This window comes from Artibeus jamaicensis, unplaced genomic scaffold (genome assembly GCF_021234435.1).
Source record: "Artibeus jamaicensis isolate MK-2021 breed Jamaican fruit bat unplaced genomic scaffold, CSHL_Jam_final contig_786, whole genome shotgun sequence".
Taxonomy (NCBI): Eukaryota; Metazoa; Chordata; class Mammalia; order Chiroptera; family Phyllostomidae; genus Artibeus; species Artibeus jamaicensis.
The window spans coordinates 3,293,991-3,310,877 of record NW_026521971.1 but is presented as its reverse complement, the minus strand read 5'-3'; the positions used below and the strand labels follow the sequence as shown (position 1 = coordinate 3,310,877).

At 56.1% G+C, this 16,887-nt stretch overlaps 1 long non-coding RNA gene across 1 annotated transcript; it reads left to right on the top strand.

The window, feature by feature from the left end:
• Positions 1-173: 173 nt before the first annotated feature.
• LOC119037609 (uncharacterized) lies at positions 174-13,066 on the top strand. The gene is made up of 3 exons (XR_005080246.2): positions 174-589; positions 4,812-4,961; positions 9,755-13,066. It is a non-coding gene; the product is annotated as an uncharacterized LOC119037609 (long non-coding RNA).
• The last annotated feature ends 3,821 nt before the right edge of the window (positions 13,067-16,887 follow it).

The following is a 16,887-nucleotide window of genomic DNA, read 5'->3' as shown; positions in this document are numbered from 1 at the left end:
GGCACTTGCTAAGTGGTGACCAATGTCGGTTATTTTCCCTGGCAGCGAGGCTGTGCTTGGGACCAGGCCCTTAGAAGCACTTAGCAGAGGTGGTCCCTATATTCCTGTAGCCCTGCTGGTCATGGGGTGGACGGGGTAGGGGCGGGAGTGGGGCTCAGCACCAGGAACCCTGCCTTCTGAGACCAGGCTGAGGCCACCAAGTACTCAGGCCAAGTGGGGACTCCTGCCAAGCAATGGCCATCTCCAGATGTCTGCCAGCCAGAGGGAGTGGCTGGCCTGTGGGGCCCAAGGGCAAAGACAGGACTAATGGGAGGAAATGACACCAAGGAGCAATTTCATCTAGCTGGTCTACCAGTCAGAGCCGGCCACCCGTGGCCCCCCCAGGCCTCCACCAGAAGCCCTGCACTCCCTGTCACCAGAGGTGTGAGAGCAGAGGCCAGGGGCTCCCAAGGGAGGGAAGCCACTGGTGGGGTTTCTATCACAAGGCTTCTCCCAGGCTGTGGGCAGTCACTTGTACTTCCTGTGTGGCTCTACCCACACTGGGCCCACTTGAGCTGCTGTAGGCGTCTGAGCAAGGACCGGCTGTGAGGTGAGTGTGAGGGCAAAGGCTTGAACGTCCATCTCTGGCTCCAAATTGGAGCTGGGGGCTTGGGGGAAGGGTCTCTGTGACAGGCTGATCACATGGGGGAGGGAGGTTAATAATAACGGCATCGCCTTTTGGGGAAGCAGCTTAGTGCAAAGGCCAGGGGCTTGGACCGGGAGCCCATTCCACGCCCGGGCACTTGCTCAGGCCTGCGGGGCCGGGGAGGACAGAGCTCGGCGGTGGGGTGGGGCCCGTTCCTCAGTCAGCTTCCTCTCGCTTGCTTCAACTTCCAAAGTCAGAGGCTGGAAAGGGCGGGATGGGAGGAAGTGGGAGAGGAAAGAGCCTAGGTTTCCATTTTGGCTCCACCACTGGGCATCTCCGTGACTTTGGTCAGGTCACTTTCCCTCTCTGGGCTTCAGCTCTCTCCTCTGTAAGATGGAATGATGGTAATACCCATCTCACTGGGTTCTTGTAAGGCTTAAGCGAGTTAGTGTTTGTGAAGTACTTGGAATAAATAGTTTTGGGCCCATAGTAAGTACCCTATAAATATTTGTTAAATAGACAAAAATGAATTGAACAACTCATCTATGCCTAGCTTGTTAATATGCAAGGGGCTTTTACATCAACCACCTTGTTGAGTCTTCACAGAAGCCTAATGAATTTGAAAATACTATTGTTAGGGAAATGAGTCCGAGAAAGTCAGGTTCCTCGCCCAAGATCACACAGCTGGTGGGAGGCAGAGCTAAGGTTTAAACTCAGGGTGGTCGGTGTCCTGGACTCCGACTCCCTGAGCCACTCCGCACTGCCCTCCGCCCGCCCCCCTCCCAGCCCCCGGAGATTGCCCCAGCACCTCTGGGGAGGTCAAGTGCTCGCAGGAGCAAGGCTACAGCAGGTCTTCGGGCAAGGGGCACTCAGTGAAGCCCCACCCCCTCTCCCCACCCCCACTTACTCAGGCTGGAAGCCCCCTCTCCCCGTCTGCCTGGGAGAAATTTCTCTGACTAATTTGTGGCAATGTTGCTGGGTGGCTCCGATTACAAACTGCAGTCCTGCTTCCTCCAGCTGAGTAATCTGCATGGTGGGGGGGAGGGGGTGGTCCTGGAGGCAGCCAGTGTTCTAGGGCTGGCTATGTCTGCCTCCGCGGTGACACCACTGAGGGAGCTGGACCACCCCAGACAGCCCCAGGGACAAGTGCCGGGAACTGGGCTCCCTACAGTCTCTCTGGGTGTGTGTGTGCTGCGGGGGACTGCGGGCCTAGGGTGCCCTTCTTGCCCCCATCCCTTCTGTCCCAGCGGGAGCCTTCTGTCTTGCCCGCGACCGGGTCCCCTGGACTGAGCCAGGGCCTGGCAGAAAGCGGATGTTTCATGAATGCGTGTTGGACTCGAGAATGTCTCCAGATGCTAGCACTGGGCTTCACTGTTCACAAACGTCCTTCCCGTCTGTTATCCCGTCGGATTCCCCCAACAGCCCTGAGAGAGAGGAAGGTCTTTCAACCCCATCTTGCAGATGAGGAAACTGCAGCCCACAGAGAGGAAATGACTTGCCTAAGGTCACATAGCTCAAAGCCGGGTCTCAAGGCTCCAGATTAGCTCTGTAGCCCCCAGAGACACCTCCCCTATCCTTGTATGCAGACAGTTGCAGGGGAGGCGGAAGGAACCCAGAGTTGGCAGAGGCCACCAATGGCCTCTTTAAGCCCAGAAGTGCTCCTCAGAAATGGTTAAGAGGCAGAGACACACCCACCAGGGCTTCTAAAGGGAGAGGGGTGACAGGGTGCTGAGGGTCATTCATTTAGGAAGCAAGTTCTTCCCAGCCTCTTGGGAGCCCGGATAGACAGAGAGGACCAGGCCCTTAGGATTTCTCTGTCGGGTGGGCGGGTCCAAGTCTCAGTCCCAGAGACAGGGCACAGGAGCTCTGCCTCATTAGGGGGAGCGGCACTCTGGTTCCTGGAGACCGAGCACCAGTGGCCTCTTGGGGACGCCCCCTTCCCACCCCTCCAGGCTCTGAGCTGGCTCGGGACCCGCGGAGCCAGGAGCCAGCCTGCATTCTGCAGGGGGTGAAAGTGCTTCTCTGCACCTTCGGGTCGCTGGTGGGCCCCTGCTGACGACTGCGGTTTTCCTCGTCAGCTTTGCTCTTTTTACTCTTTGTTCACGGCTCTATTGTTACTGACTCCTTCAAGGCTTTCCCCTGCTGGTCAAGCTTTGTCTTTTGTGTGTAGAATTTTAGAGCTCCTCTCCTCTCTTCTTTCTCCTCTCAGCCCATGGTTTTGGCAGATGCTAAAGCAGGAGGCAGGTTGGGCGACTATAAAAGCAACTTCCCCTGAACCTCTCATCTAGCCCCTGCCCTCAAAGGGCCAAGGGAACCCCCAGGGCAGACCCATGGCTGGAGTAGGGGTAGTGCACCCCTTTGAACTGGGTGCTTTTCGAAGTGGGAACTTTGGTGCCTCAGCCCTGCACATCCAGCTCCCTTTGTGTCAAGAAGATCACCTCACTCTGGGGGGCCTGCAGTGCCCTGGGAAACTTGGCAGAGACTGAGAAGGTGGGGGATGGGGCCTCTGCTCATCCTGATTCATTGTGGGACTAGGTCTGTGGCCAAAAACTCCCTTTCTGAGACTCGCAGCCCCTCTGGTTGGGTGGAGGTTTCTTGGTTGCAGCAGGCTGCTGTGATGGATTCCTGGCCGTGGGCCGGGGCTGGGCCGGTCCCCGGCCTTCCGTGTTGACTGTGGGGCTGGTGCTTGATGACTGGTGTCTGGAAGGACAGGTCTGCAGAGCTGAGAGCCACCAGGTCTCAGAGGTTCACTTGAATTCCTACTTCTACCTGGGAGATGCCCCTGCCTCCAGCTCAGCCCTGCACCCAGAACCCAAACTGGGGCAGGACAGGAGTCCCAAGTTCCTCCACTCACAAGAGAATAGGGGTGGGACCCGGCTGATGCCGAACTACTCCTGTTTGTGGGGCTGAGCTCTAACATTTTGCATTAGAAGGTGAGATTCAGATCTGCAGTCAAAAGCTCTTAAAACCCCTTTTATTACTGGAACCTGTACGTGAGACAGGCCCACAGCAGCCTGCACCCCAGCGTGGGAAACGCTACCTCGGCCTTTCCTCTGCACTCACAGAAAGTCCCCCAGGTGCCCCGGGCACCCGTTCTCAGGCTAGTCCGGGAACAGAGCGGTGATGCTTGAGCAGGAGGTCTGGGCCAGTCTCGCTCACGACTGGTGTCCAAGCCCCAGCGATGTGTGAGCTGGGGGAAGGGGAACTTAGAGAATTACACTATGTGGGCAGGAGCCTGGTGTGATTACGTGCCTGGGGCGAGGTTGTACAGGCCCTCGGAGGTAGTGTTCAACATGCATCTGAATTTCCAAGGCTGAAAGCCTTTAACTCAATTTGTTGTTTTTTTTTTTAATTTACTGATTTGAGAGAGAGAGAGAGAAACATTGGTTGATGTTTCTCTCATTGGTTGATTGATTCATGCACTCATTGGTTGATTCTTGCATGTGTCCTGACGGGGGGGGGGGCGGGGGGGGGGGGGGGGGCGGAGAACTTGCAGCCTTGGTGTATCAGGGTACTGCTCCAACCAACTGAGCTGCCCAGCCAAAGCTGAAAGCCTTTTTAAAAGAAGGTGTAGTTCAGTGGATTGAGTGCGGGCTGCGAACCAAAGGGTCACCAGTTCAATTCCCAGTCAGGGCCCATGCCTGGGTGCGGGCCAGGTCCCCAGTACAGGATGCATAAGAGGCAACCACACATTGATGTTTCTCTCCTTCTCTTCCCCCCCTCTCTGAAAATGAATAAATAAAATCTAAAAAAAAATTCTATGTAAAAGGAAGGGTTTATTGGGTCATATTAGTAAGGACCAAGCCCTGGGGCTTGAAGTCTAAACTGCCAGCTGCAGGGATGGATGGGAAAGACAACATGTCCCCTCCTCCAGGCACTGAAAGGCTCCTTCATACATCAAGCAGCAGGAAGAAAGATGTAAGTTTCGGCGAGGAAAAACCATATACTAGACCTAAATGACAGGTGCCGGAGAGGGAGAGAAAGAGACAGGACAGGTAGCCTGTGCATCGCTGTGGCCCAGCTCTGCCAGGAGACTGCTCACATGCCAGTGTATCTCCTGGGATTTAGGGTCGACTTCCAGGTGGCTATGTCTGAGATTACCCAAAAGAGAACAGACAAGCACCACTGGGCCCCGGGAGCCTCCTTTTCCTATTTGCAAATGAATTTCCCAATCTGCTGCCCACAGCTAATCCTCAGGGAAAGATGCCTCTTCCTGTGAGCCCTCTTCGCACGGTCCCAGACGAGCCCCACTTCACCTTCTCCAGCCCACGCCTCCCGCCCCCCTACTGCTCATGTAAATCCTCTCAGAATAGCTTGCATCTTTCTCCCCTACTCGGTAAGTAAAAAGTACTTGCAAAACTCCAGGACAATGGACCTGGGGCTTTTCCCACCCAGACGTGCTGCTGGGGGTTTAGACTCCACCCCCCCAAGACCACTCTACTTTTTTTGCTAGCCATGACTGAATAAACCCTTTCTTTTAGAAAGACTTGCAGCCGGTGGGAGTCAACCTTTTTTGTCCAACAGTTGTTTTGAAAGAATTGACAATGGCCATAGATGAAGAGGGCGGGAGAAGGTGAATCGGGGCTCACTCTGGGACAGGTGCAGGGTCCTACCCAAGAAGCGTTTGCTTTTTAGGGTTGGTTACAGGCCACAGTCCAGAAGAGGTCACGTGTATGCAGGATGGCTCCCGCAGATCTCCTGATCTCCTGATCTCCTGAGCTGCTAGAGCTCAGTCTCAGGAGATCAGGAGATCACCAGGATCCCCAAACATGCAGACAGGGGAAACTGAGGCCCCAAGAGGCAGGACCTGCCTGGGTCTCAGAGGCCATTTGAGCTCCTTCCTCTACTCCACAGTGCCAAGAATTTAAAAGTCATCTGCCCTAAGCTCAGGAAATCTTGGAACATGCAACCAAACAAAACGAACAAAAATCCAAAGTACCCACTTAGTGTATTGAGCATGAGTTACTTTTGTAATAAAAAGAAACCATTTAATGTTATCTTTAAAATGCAGATGGAAATAAAAACTTGCGGGCCGGGTGGAGCTCGGGAGATTGCTCCATTACAAGCCGCCGTTCACTCACTACCCTGGCCTCGCGTGACCAGGCGTTTCCTTGGGAAGCCTCCACTCTCAGCTCAGTCCTGGGTTGCATCCCATTCCCAGGTTGAGCCACTGGGGACGCACACAGGCTCCCCCTGGTGGTGGCTCTGTGTCTGAATTGCAGGGACGGGAGGAATGGTGGGTGATGCTTGTTAGGTCCCTGGGTCCCTGTCTCCCCTACAGGTGCCACCACTGCATACTCGATGGTGGCAATGGATGTCACTGACAGAACTTATCCCCCTCGGTCATCATGGAGTAGTACAGGGTTCTCATCGGGGCTCTGAAGCAGGCCTGGTAGCCACATGTGTGGGTTCAACAGAGACTCAGAAGAGGGTCTTTTAGAATAAGGTCCCTCACAGGGTCCTAAAGGAGGTGACAGGCTTCGTGAGAGTTCCTTAGCGTCTTGCCTGAGCCGTGCATTCAGTGTCAGTGATAGAGCTGTGGCACAGCTGGTGAGGCCACACCCTGAGTTTGGGGGTCAGGGATCCAGGCTCTGCCCTGGTGGGGCACCAGCTGGGAGGGTGATAGGAGCGAACAGCGGCAGTATTGGCGCCGCTGGAGCTGATGGAGTGCCTCCTGTGGGCAGAGCCTCACAACAGCGCTGGGAGACCGGGGTCTGTGGCGGAAATTTAATGGAAAATCTCCGAGGCAGAGAGAATAATACAGTGAACCCCCATCTGACCCATCATCCCGATTCCACAGTTATCAAGATTTTGCCATATTGTTTCATGCACCCTTCTCTCTCTCTCTCTTTCTTTCTCTCTCCTTTTTATTCTTCAACTGACATTCTCTCTCTTTTTAGTTAAATAGTATAAGGACAGTCCCAAACATCCTATCATGTCACCTTTGCATGCTTTAGTATATATTTCTAAAAATATGGACACTTTCCTACACAACCACAGAGCCATCATCGTATCTGAAAAAAAAAGCAAGTAATAGTTCTGGGCGGTTTTTAACAACCGGCCTGTGAGGCGGGTGTGCTAACTGCCTGCACGTCACAGAGGGGGGCCCGGAGGCTCTGAGAGAGCAAGTCACCTGGCCCTCAGTCACACCACGTATTAGTGCGGGGATGGTATTTGAGCCCAGGGTGTCTGACTTAGGAGCCCCCCCCCCCCAGTGACTCTGTCTCTGGGCCTTAGTTTCCCTCTCTGTAAAGTGGAGAATATTATGGTTGCTTTGCTAATGTGTGAGTGTACCATGTTTTTCTTCTTTTTTTTTTTTAAATCCTCACCCAAGGACATTTCTTCATTACCTTTAGAGAGAGAGGAAGGGAGAGAGAGAAGCATCAATTGGTTGCCTCCCACATGCGCCCTGACCAGTGATCAAACCTGCAGCCCACGTATGTTCCTTGACTGGGAATCAAACCCATGACCTTTCGGTTACAGGATGGCACTCCAACTAACCAAGCCACACTGGCCAGGGCTGTACCATGTTATTCTTCTAAATTCTTCTAATGATAATAATGAAGATAATAGTGAAATGAAGCAGTCGGATGAATTAATAGAAAGCTGGCATAATAACAAAGAAATATGACGATTCGAGGAAATTAAGGTTTGCTGAGTCCCCGTGTTGGCTCCCCCTTATCTCATGTGATCTGCGCCCCAGCCCTGTGTTTGCCAACTGACGGCTTCATTTTACAGGCGAGGAAGCTGGGGGCCCAGAACCCGAGGTTGGCCCCCTGGTAGCCAGCGGGCACGGGACTTGGAGCCAGGCTGCTGTGTGGGAAGGGGGGCAGGGGGCTAAAACCCTGGGTTGTGTCTGGAGCTGAAGGTGGCCTTTGCTAAGGGCTTCGGGCCATGCTGCCACCACAGTTAGGGATGTGCCGGTTAGAATTCCGGCCCACAGGCAACAGAACTCAGCTTCAGTGGTCTAGGGCAGAATAAGGGTTTATTGAAAGAGTGTGTCATGGCTCCCACGGTGGAGGGGAAGGAGGAGGCCAGGCTGAGAAAAGAGGAGCGTGAAGCGCCCCTGGGGCCTGGGAGGCAGCAGCTGCTCAGTAGTCCCAGCTGGGCTTCCCCCAGGGACGAACCCTCCTCTGCCTATTTCTCTGCTCAAACAGATTTTCCCAGACCTGGAACCCTGGGGGGCAGTAGCAGGGGGCCCGGCCCCTGCCCACCCTAGCAAGGGGAGCATGGCACTTCCTTGGAGGGTTCCAGAGTGCTGGGCAGTGCCAGGACTTTTACAGGAGTCACAGGGAGAGGGGCCCAAGGGGCTTCCCCAGAGAAGACGCACCAGGCTCTGGCTTTCACACTGTAATTTTGCTTCTGGCCCTCGGAGTGTGAGTCACATGTGAAAGTCTTGTTTTGTGAGACCTGTGCCTGCTGCCGCCGCCACCTTCACGGCAGCTGCCATTTCGAGGCAGGAGTCCCAGGCCCCAGGCAGGACCTCCTCTCTGCTGGGCGCTGCCGCTGTGGGAGCAAGACATTAGACACTATAATCTGGGGCCCAGTGTTGGGCTGATTTTCTATCCTGTGCATCAAACCAAATAGAATGCAAACAGTATGCAAATAAGGGGGTGCCCTTGGAGCCCAGTGGGTGGGTACGATGTGCAGGGGACTTGGCTCTGTGCCTTGCAGAAAGTGTTCCACCCAGCTCACCCCCTGGGGAGAGCCCTGACCTCAGGCAGACCCATTTTCTCCTCCTGGAGACATGCTGGGCCTCCGGCAGGGTCTACACCCCAGGCGCTTAGAACTCCCTGACTCCACAAGTGGCCTCAAAAGGCCTTAACAAGTGGGTATGGAGGAAAGTCTAAACTGACAAATAAAAAGCATTCAGCTACTTATGTTTTCCCCACTTGTGCCCTCTGTGCAGGGCTGGGCACACAGGGCCTGCTGCATGGACCGAGGGTCCGCCTCAGGGCTGGGCTGTAGGTACCAGCAGAGCCTGGGAGATATAAGTGGCTCCCCTCCCCCTCAGCCTCAACCCTGGGCCTGGACCACGGATTCTGGAGAGACCAGGAAGGGGACTGGGAATAGCTGACTCTGGAGAGAGTGTGGGGGCTGTTTCACACCTGGCAGGGGCCCTAGAGACTGCAGACAGGATGCCCTCCTGTGCCAGGCTGTGCCAGGCTGTGCAGGTGAGAAGAGGAGCCAATGGGGAGAAAGGGGATGAGAGGGACGCCATGGGCCCCAGCCCCCTCACCACATCCCTGAGAAGCGGAGGGCTTAACTTCTGAGAAGTTCAAGGGCCCCTCTCATCCAGGGGTCATTCTATGGTGACCAGAGAGCAGGCCAGGCCCAGCCAGAGGCTGGCTTTGCCTGGCGGCCTGAATGGCAGGCCCTGGAAAGCCCGTGGAGTAAGAATCTGGCTCACCTGCGGCTGGAAGCAAGTGCTCCCCATTTCCTCATCTGAAGTTTTATTTAAAAGAGTTTTGTGTTGTGGCAATTCTGGGTGAAGTTCCTGATGATCTGATTTTAAAAGCAGCCCCTCCCCCCCTTCAGTGAGTTGCCATAGAGACGCTTCGGAGGCAAAACAGAGCTAAGGAAGCTCTCGGTGGGCCTTTTGTGTTCCCAAATGTTTTCCATTCTGGGCCCTGAACTTGTAATTAGATTATTTAGCATGGACTTTTTCTTTTATTGTAAATTAATTTTGAAACCAAGTTTTGAGGTCAAATCATGACTGTATTTCTTAATCATTCTGATCCGTGTTTCTTTCTGAAAGAAAAGAGGGTGCCATTGTCAAAGTGCTGGGGACATGGTGTTTGGGGACCTGGGGGCTCTCACCGCGGCAGCGATGGTGGCCTGACAGCCAGCACCAGTCTGGGTCAGTGTCTTGTTCTCAGACGGTGATGTGTTTTGGGGTGTGTGCTGGGGACCGTGAACCTCAGTGATGGGCTGGGTCCTCCTGAGAGGGGGCTGCAGGCCCCTTGGCCAGACCTCCGTGTGCCTGCTGGTGAACCCGTAAACCTCCATCCAGGTGTGGGTGGGAAGGGCTTGTCTCTTAAGCCAAGGAACAGGCACCTCTGCCTGCAGGGCCCGCCACCTCCCCAGTCCCGTCTCCCCATCAGAACGGGTTTTGATGTTTTTCTCCAGGTTTCTCTATCTTGGCAACTGTGGACGTTTTTAGCTGGGTGACTTTTCGTCATGGAGGCTGCCCTGCGCACTGTCGGATGTCTGGCAAGGTCGCCGACCTCGATCCCCCACCCACCTGAGGCAGGTAACATTTGCATGCCTCCACCCCCCCAACACCACAGGTGTCACCTAATGTCTCCTTGGGGATGAATTACCCCCGGTGGAGAACCGCTGAATTAAAACACAATACATATTCATTGTAGAAAACAAGACAAAAATAATCTCTAATTCCTGGATCCAGAGTAAATCCTGATAAATATTTGGAGGACTTCTTTCCAGACCTTTTTCCTGCATATATGCATTTTTTCTCTAGAGGGAGGGTTTAAAAATTTTTTTCTATTTATTGATTTGAGAGAGAGAGAGGAACATCAATTTGTTGTTCCACTTAATCTATGCACTCATTGGTTGATTCTTGTATGTGCCCTGACTGGGGATTGAACCTGCAACCTTGGTGCATCGGGGTGACACTCTGACCAACTGAGCTACTCAGCCAGAGCCATATATGCATTTTTTAAACTCTTTTTTTAAGATTTCATTTATTTATCTTTAGAGGGGAAGGGAAGGAGAGAGGGAGAGAAATATCAATGTATGGTTGCCTCTCATGCGTCCCCTGCTGGGAACTGGCCTGCAGGGAACCGGCCTGCAACCCAGGCCTGTGCCCTGACTGGGAACCGAACCTCGATCGATCCTCTGGTCCGCAGGCCAGGCCCGCACTCAATCCACTGAGCTGCACCAGCCAGGGCTGCTCACCAGGCTTTTACCTCCGGTACCAGGGGTCCAGGGGTCGATGTGGCCGTTCACCCGAAGGTGGTGCGCCATGGGGACTGCCTCACACTCACACGAGTGCACCACTTACAAAAAGTCACCTAGGCCCAGGGCTGCCTGGCCCAGAGCATGGGCTTGCGGTGGCCCAGCCCTCCCCGGCCTGGGCGGGAGCCCCGAGTCAGGGGCCTTTGGGGCCTCATCACTGTGTACTCTGCCCCGGACATGGCAGCTCCACCCTGCTCTGCCCATTGGCCTTAGGACATGGGGACATGGGCCACTTGGGGGAGAGTACAGAGGCAGCTGCCCCTTTTCACGTCTTTTCAGGCTTCACGGTGTTGACCCCCCACTGAGGATGGCCTGGGAGAAGGTCTGCTGTCACTCCAGTGTCTGAGCTGGACCCTGCTGTGGAGGGCGGCGGGAGGCAGGGCAGGTATCTGTCAGGTGCCCCTTCCGCCTGTCCAGGTGGCCAGTTTGGAGGTCAAGGCCCAGAGTCGGCTGGGACTTGCTGCCCTGCAGCAGGATCCAAGAGCTCCAACCAGCAAGATTTGTGCTTGATAGCAGGAGGCAGCGCTCAGCCCTGTCCACCTTGGCCTTAACCCAAGTGGTGGGGCAGCTACGGTCCACCCTCAGGCTGCTGACCCGGCCAGTCCTGGGTCACACAGCCTATGGGGCACCACAATGGGCTTTGAGCTGTGGGTGTCGGGAAGGTGACAGTTACTCTCCAGATGGGCAGGGAATTCCGGCGGGTGGGCCTTGCAGAGTTGTCTCGCGGCACTCCCCAGAAAAGGAATGGCCAGAGGGAGAGGGCTGTGCTTTCTGTCCCCCTCTGGGGGGTTGCGGCCCAGCAGTGCCTCCCCTCGGGGGAAGGCTCAGTCCCCTCTGGACGGCAGGAAGGAGTGCTCTCACCCCGGCTCCTCCCAGAACTCTCTGCCTTGTGTGCGGGCCTGTGCTCTCCTCCCCGGCCCACTGCTTCGAGTCTCACACGAGGGATGCTGGTGGGAATCTGGAACGCTTCCTTCTCCCACCTCCGGAAATCTGAAGTCACTCCTGGGAGGCCCGGTCAGGCCCTGCGAAGAGGCAGCGCCAGCCAGCTGCGCAGCGACGGGTCCGATGGGCTTGGGCTGGGGTGGGCTTCCTGGCTCTGCCTCGTGTAGAAACAGCCCGCTCAGCCCAGAGTCCCGAGGCCTGGCCGGTGTTCCTGTGGACACACAGCGCCTACCCGCAGGGCTACCGGAGCACCGCTGTGGGCACACGGCTCCATGGGACATGCATGGTCGTGCTAAGGACACACACACACACACACAAGTGTGTCAGTCTTGCCGCCACAAGTGTGTCATCGTCACTATGCCTCCGTGCTCCCAATACAGAACCTCAGGCCTGATTAAAAATAAGCGGTGATCTTGCCCAGCACAGGAGCCAGTGGCTTCCCCCAGGGCATGTGAAACGGGCACCGTGTACGCCTAACTCTTCAGGGCCTGGTCCAGCTCTATCAGGTGAGCTGCACCTGCGCGCCGATGATTCACGAGCACATGCAGGCCGGCCACGGGCTGGGGGAGTGGCTGCTCCCGGCCACGGCAGGTCTCTGGCGGATTTATGACTCAGGGTCAGGAATCCATAAACCGCCTTTATCCCTGGGAAAGATGACGATGCATTCACTCCAAAGAGGTCTCAGCTGGAGTCTTCGGCAAACCCTGGTCGGAGCTGAGAACCATCAGACGAGGGACTTCCAGCAGTTCTACTGGTCCCTGAGGAGAGGCGAGGGCTGCGACCGAGGAAGGAGACTCGAATGGAAACCTGTGCTAACCCGAGCCCGGTAGTGGCTGTACCGGACTGTTTGCCTGTGTTACCGGTACAGGCCTGCAGCCCTGGGGGCGGGGGCAGTGGGGTCGGCGAGGGGAACCCGGACCAGAGAGACCTGAAGTCAGCGTTGGCGCTCCCCCAGAGAAACCCGCCTATCTTCTGGATGAGGAGATGGGCCGGAAAGGTGAAGACACGGCCCCGAGATTGAACAGCACGTGAGGGGCCAAGCCAGGACCCAGCCTTGGACTCCAGGCCCCGGCCCTGCCTGGGAGTCGTCTCCCACACAGTCCCTCTTCCAAACAGGGAGAAGCCCGAGACAGTGACTCAGAGCCCCTCGGCAGTTTTGCTGATAGATTTTTTTTGTTTTGAAGTAAGATCTGCCTCTATTAAAGTCTTTAGGAAATTATAGTGATTTTGATTTTTTTTCAGACATGTTTGAATTACTCATAGTCTGGAATTCCCAGGCAGGGGGCGAGACCCAGAGAGGCTGCTGAGGAAGTTCGGGGCATAGGAGTTGGGGTCAGCTGAATCTGGGTTCAAATCCCTTGCTGCCCCAAGGCTTGCCTTCCTCATCTGGGTTTGGTAACCAACACCAGCACTTAGTTCAAAGGTCGCTGGGGGCTGCAGGAGGTAACAAGCAGAGAGCACTCGGCCCCTCAGAGGCCTGAGTGGGTGGGCACCCGACCAGGCAGGAAGGCCAGCTCTCACTGGGAGAGCACAAAATCTGCCTGAGTAGAGACATCAGACCAGAGGCTGCTCAGCCCAGGAGCTGGGCTTCGTGGGTTCGAATCCAGCTCCGTCAGTGATCTGGGCTAACAGACCTCCCCTGTCTGAGACTGTTTTCCTGCAGGGAAAAAGTCAGCGCCGATGACGGCGGCAACGGTGGGAGGACCTGCATGTCCTTAGAATGGCACCTGGCGTGCGACTGGTGCTCGGGAGGATCCTGTTATCACCGTCCCCGTCCTTTCTGCCCATGCCCGCGTTTCCGGCAGGGTGGCGGCAGCTCATGCTTCTGCCGAGCTGGCGGGAGAGTTTCCAGAGCCCTGTTTCTGCCAAATATGGTGTGACTGTGTGCGTTTCTTGTGCAGTATGTGGCTGAGCCTCTGCCCGTGCTGTTCCTTTGCCAGGAAATCCCTCAGTTCCCCATCGCCGCCCGCCAGCACCCTTCCAGGGCCCTGGGCACCAGTCAGAAACATTCACAGCCAGTTCGACAAGTGTTTACTCCCACAGCGTCTCCTCTGTCCGAGCCCCGCACGGGGGTTTGCCTCTCCCTTCTTGTTTCCCAGCCCGCTTCTGTCCTTGAGTGCTGATTTGTTCCACCCTGTCCTGTAGCATTAATTACTCTCTAAATCTGAGACAGTTAAGGGCCTCATAAACAGTGGCCAGTTTGTGTCCTGGTGGCCTCTCTGTCCTGGATTTTTCTCCCTGGCGACAGATCTGCCCAGGGGTGGCTCCCACCATCTGAGCATGCTCAGAAGGACCACGGGGTACCACCCCACCACTGGGGCTTCAAAGGCCTCGAGAGGTAGCCCCCAAAGGAAGACGAGGGCTTTCAGCTGTTATTGTCACCGTGTCTCCTCCTCCGTGGGCTGCGTGGAGATAAAAGTCTGAAGGAAGTAGAGGCTGCTCGCTGACAAAAACACCGTATTTTTAGAAGCACTCCGTGGTTTAGGATGTTTGCCCAGCACTGCCTTTCAGTGGCAGGGGGTGGGCTGGGGCTGGAAGCCTAGGGCTGCGACCTCCCTCCGGGGTTGGTGGGAGTGGGTTTCCGGGGTGGGGGCGGGCGTGAGGGCCCAAGAGAGGAAGCTGGTAGGGAAGAGTCTGTCTTCACTTCTCTTTCCTGGTGACCAGAGCCCCCAGGCCCTACACTTCAGGGCCGAGGAGGGGCTGGGGTGGGGGGTGGCTCCATCTCCTTTTCTCAGAGATGGGAACACAGAGGCCCCTCCCCACCCCCACCCCCAGCCCGTCCCCATTCCCCAGCTGAGGATTTGGGGTTGGCACATGTGGGGCCCTTAGAGAACAATGCGTGCATTCTGTAATCAGGGCTAATTGGTGTGGTTCGGAGTGGGGGGAGGAGGAATGCCAGGCGCCTGGGGGGCAGGACGTCAGCAGGGCTCCGAGCCAGCCTCCCAGGCAGAGTTCATGGACAAGGAGAAAAGATCCTGGGGTCTGGGAAAGCTCGGGTAGGTGAGAGGAGGGCTCAGCGGCCCGGGGAACAAGCTCAGGCGCAGGAGCCGGCGGGGCCCGGACATGAGGAAGGGTGGGAGATGGGCAGCGGGGACAGGAGCCCGACCGGCAGGAGGGGTGGCCTGCCCCTGCTCCCAGCTCTTCGGAGCTGGCCGCGCTAACTTCTACTGACCGTCATTTTCAAAAGCGCCTGGGGGAGGTGAACTGGCTGCTCCCGGTGTCCAGACGGGAGTCAGGAGAGGCATGTTGGGGGGCTGCCCGGCCCTGCCCACCTCTCCCCAGTGCCTCTACCTTATAATCAGGGTGGCCCTTCCTTAAAGTTGATGCCAAGATGTCAAACAGCCAGGCTATGATGGTGAGCTATAATTTATATCATTTTTCATATGGGTTATAGGCTCCAAAGGCTCCGGCTCCTTCAAATGGGAACCACATTGGAGAAGGGTAAACCGAGGGGCAGAATGTTCAGAAACCGGTCCCAGGAAGCCACCTGCTTCTCATTTGGGATGTGCCTGGGTTTATTGTTTGTTTCCAGTGCCTGGCTGGTTCTCGGAGACGGCGGGGCAGCCACGGATCACTGCCCTTGCCAGGCGTCTCTGCTGAGGCTGGGCTGAGCCTCCGTCAGGGGTCATCCGGCCTCCAGCATGCCCCGTGCGGAGCGTGGCGGGGGCAGTTAGGAGCACACCACTGTCCGTCTCAGCCTGGCCCCCCAGAGCGGAGCCGTCTGGAAAGAACCCAGAGTGGCCAAAGCCCCACAGCCCGCGGGAGGCCGGGCGTGCCGGGCTGGTTCAGGGGACTCTGGACGCCCCAGGCACTGATTCCTGCTGACCCAGGGCCAGCGCAGCAGAGCGGCCCCGGGGACAGGCTGCAGCGAAGGCAAATGAACGGAAGCCACGCACGACATCATGGCTGCTTCTTCAACATGTGGTGCTGAGTGAAAGGAGTGGAAAGAATACAGATGCTTGGTTCCATTCATATCAAGTTCAAAACTGGGCAAAAACTGTTGTGTGGTGTTAGGGGAGGTAAGCTGAGGGGGTCAAACAAAGTTGGAAGTAACCACCCTGAGGGTTGATGCAGTAGTAACCTTCAGTGAGGAGGGTAGGGGAGGGCTTGCGGGCAGTTCCTAGGGGACAGGCCGTGTTCTAGTTCTTTCATATTTTTATTTATTGATTTTAGAGAGAGGGAAAGGGGGAGAGAGAGAAGCGATTTGTTGTCCCACTTATGTATGTATTCGGTGGTTGACCTTTTACCTGCCCTGACCAAAGACCGAACCCACAACCTTGGCCCATGGGGCCGATGCTCCAACCAGCTGAGCTCCCCCTCCAGAGCCCTGCTCTGGTTCCTGATTTTGGAGGTGGCTGCAGGGGAATCACCCTGATAATTCATTAGAGCACAAATAATTCATTTATGCTCTATGTGCTTTTTGGGGGCTGTGTTGTTTCTCACCATGAAGAAGGCTGAAGAAACAAACCCAGAGGGACATGGAATGACTGGGCATGGCCCCCCACTGCCCCCCCCCCCAGTTCGCCTCTTCTCTCCAGCTCACTGTTGCTCAGGGTCCCAGGAAGCCCTGTCCTTCCCCCACTCCCACCCCGCTCAGCCCCCTCCCACTGGGCCCACCCGGCCTGGCTCGGGCCCAGGCCTTCCTTGGTGCTGGTGGAATCACAGGGGAAGGGGGCTTCCTGAGCCCCAGGGAACCTGGAAGCTCAAGGAGCTATGAGTGCCCCTTCTCAGTGGCCCCTGGCCCACTGTGGGCCTAGCCCAGAGCTGCACCCCAGGGACAAATTCCCTGCCTCAGAGAGATTCTGCTTCATCCGTTGACAGGTCAGGAATCCTCAGGGCTGCGTGGACTTCCTCTCCTGGGTCCCTGCAGGGATTGCCTGCAGGCTGAGGAAACGGGCCAGGGGACCTCCGTGACAGACAGCCATTGGGTGGCCTCTGGCAGGACAAGATCCGCTCTCTCTAAGGGATGCCCTGGGGTACCTTTCTGTGAACCAAGGGCTTATCTTTAGAACACGAAGATTTCTTTTGAGAAAAAAAAGTAAGAAAGAAGAATCTCTGATCTTCAAAGTTCTGTTCGCTCTTTTTGTTTTCTTCAAGGAGAATATCGATAGGGGAAGGCAGGTATCGCTGTTTAATGGGTAAAAGGGATCCATCCCTCCATGTTGCTGTTGGAGAAGCCGTGGGAGAAAATGATTAGTTGGGGGGGCAGGGGTCCCTAGGTGGGAGGGGCTGGTTTCCTCCTCACTCCCCCTGTCTGGGGGCAGATGAGTCTCCTCCAGGCCCCGGGGCCTCCTCCGAGGACCTTTCAGGTGAGAAACTTTCCACTGCCGCCTTATCTCGCA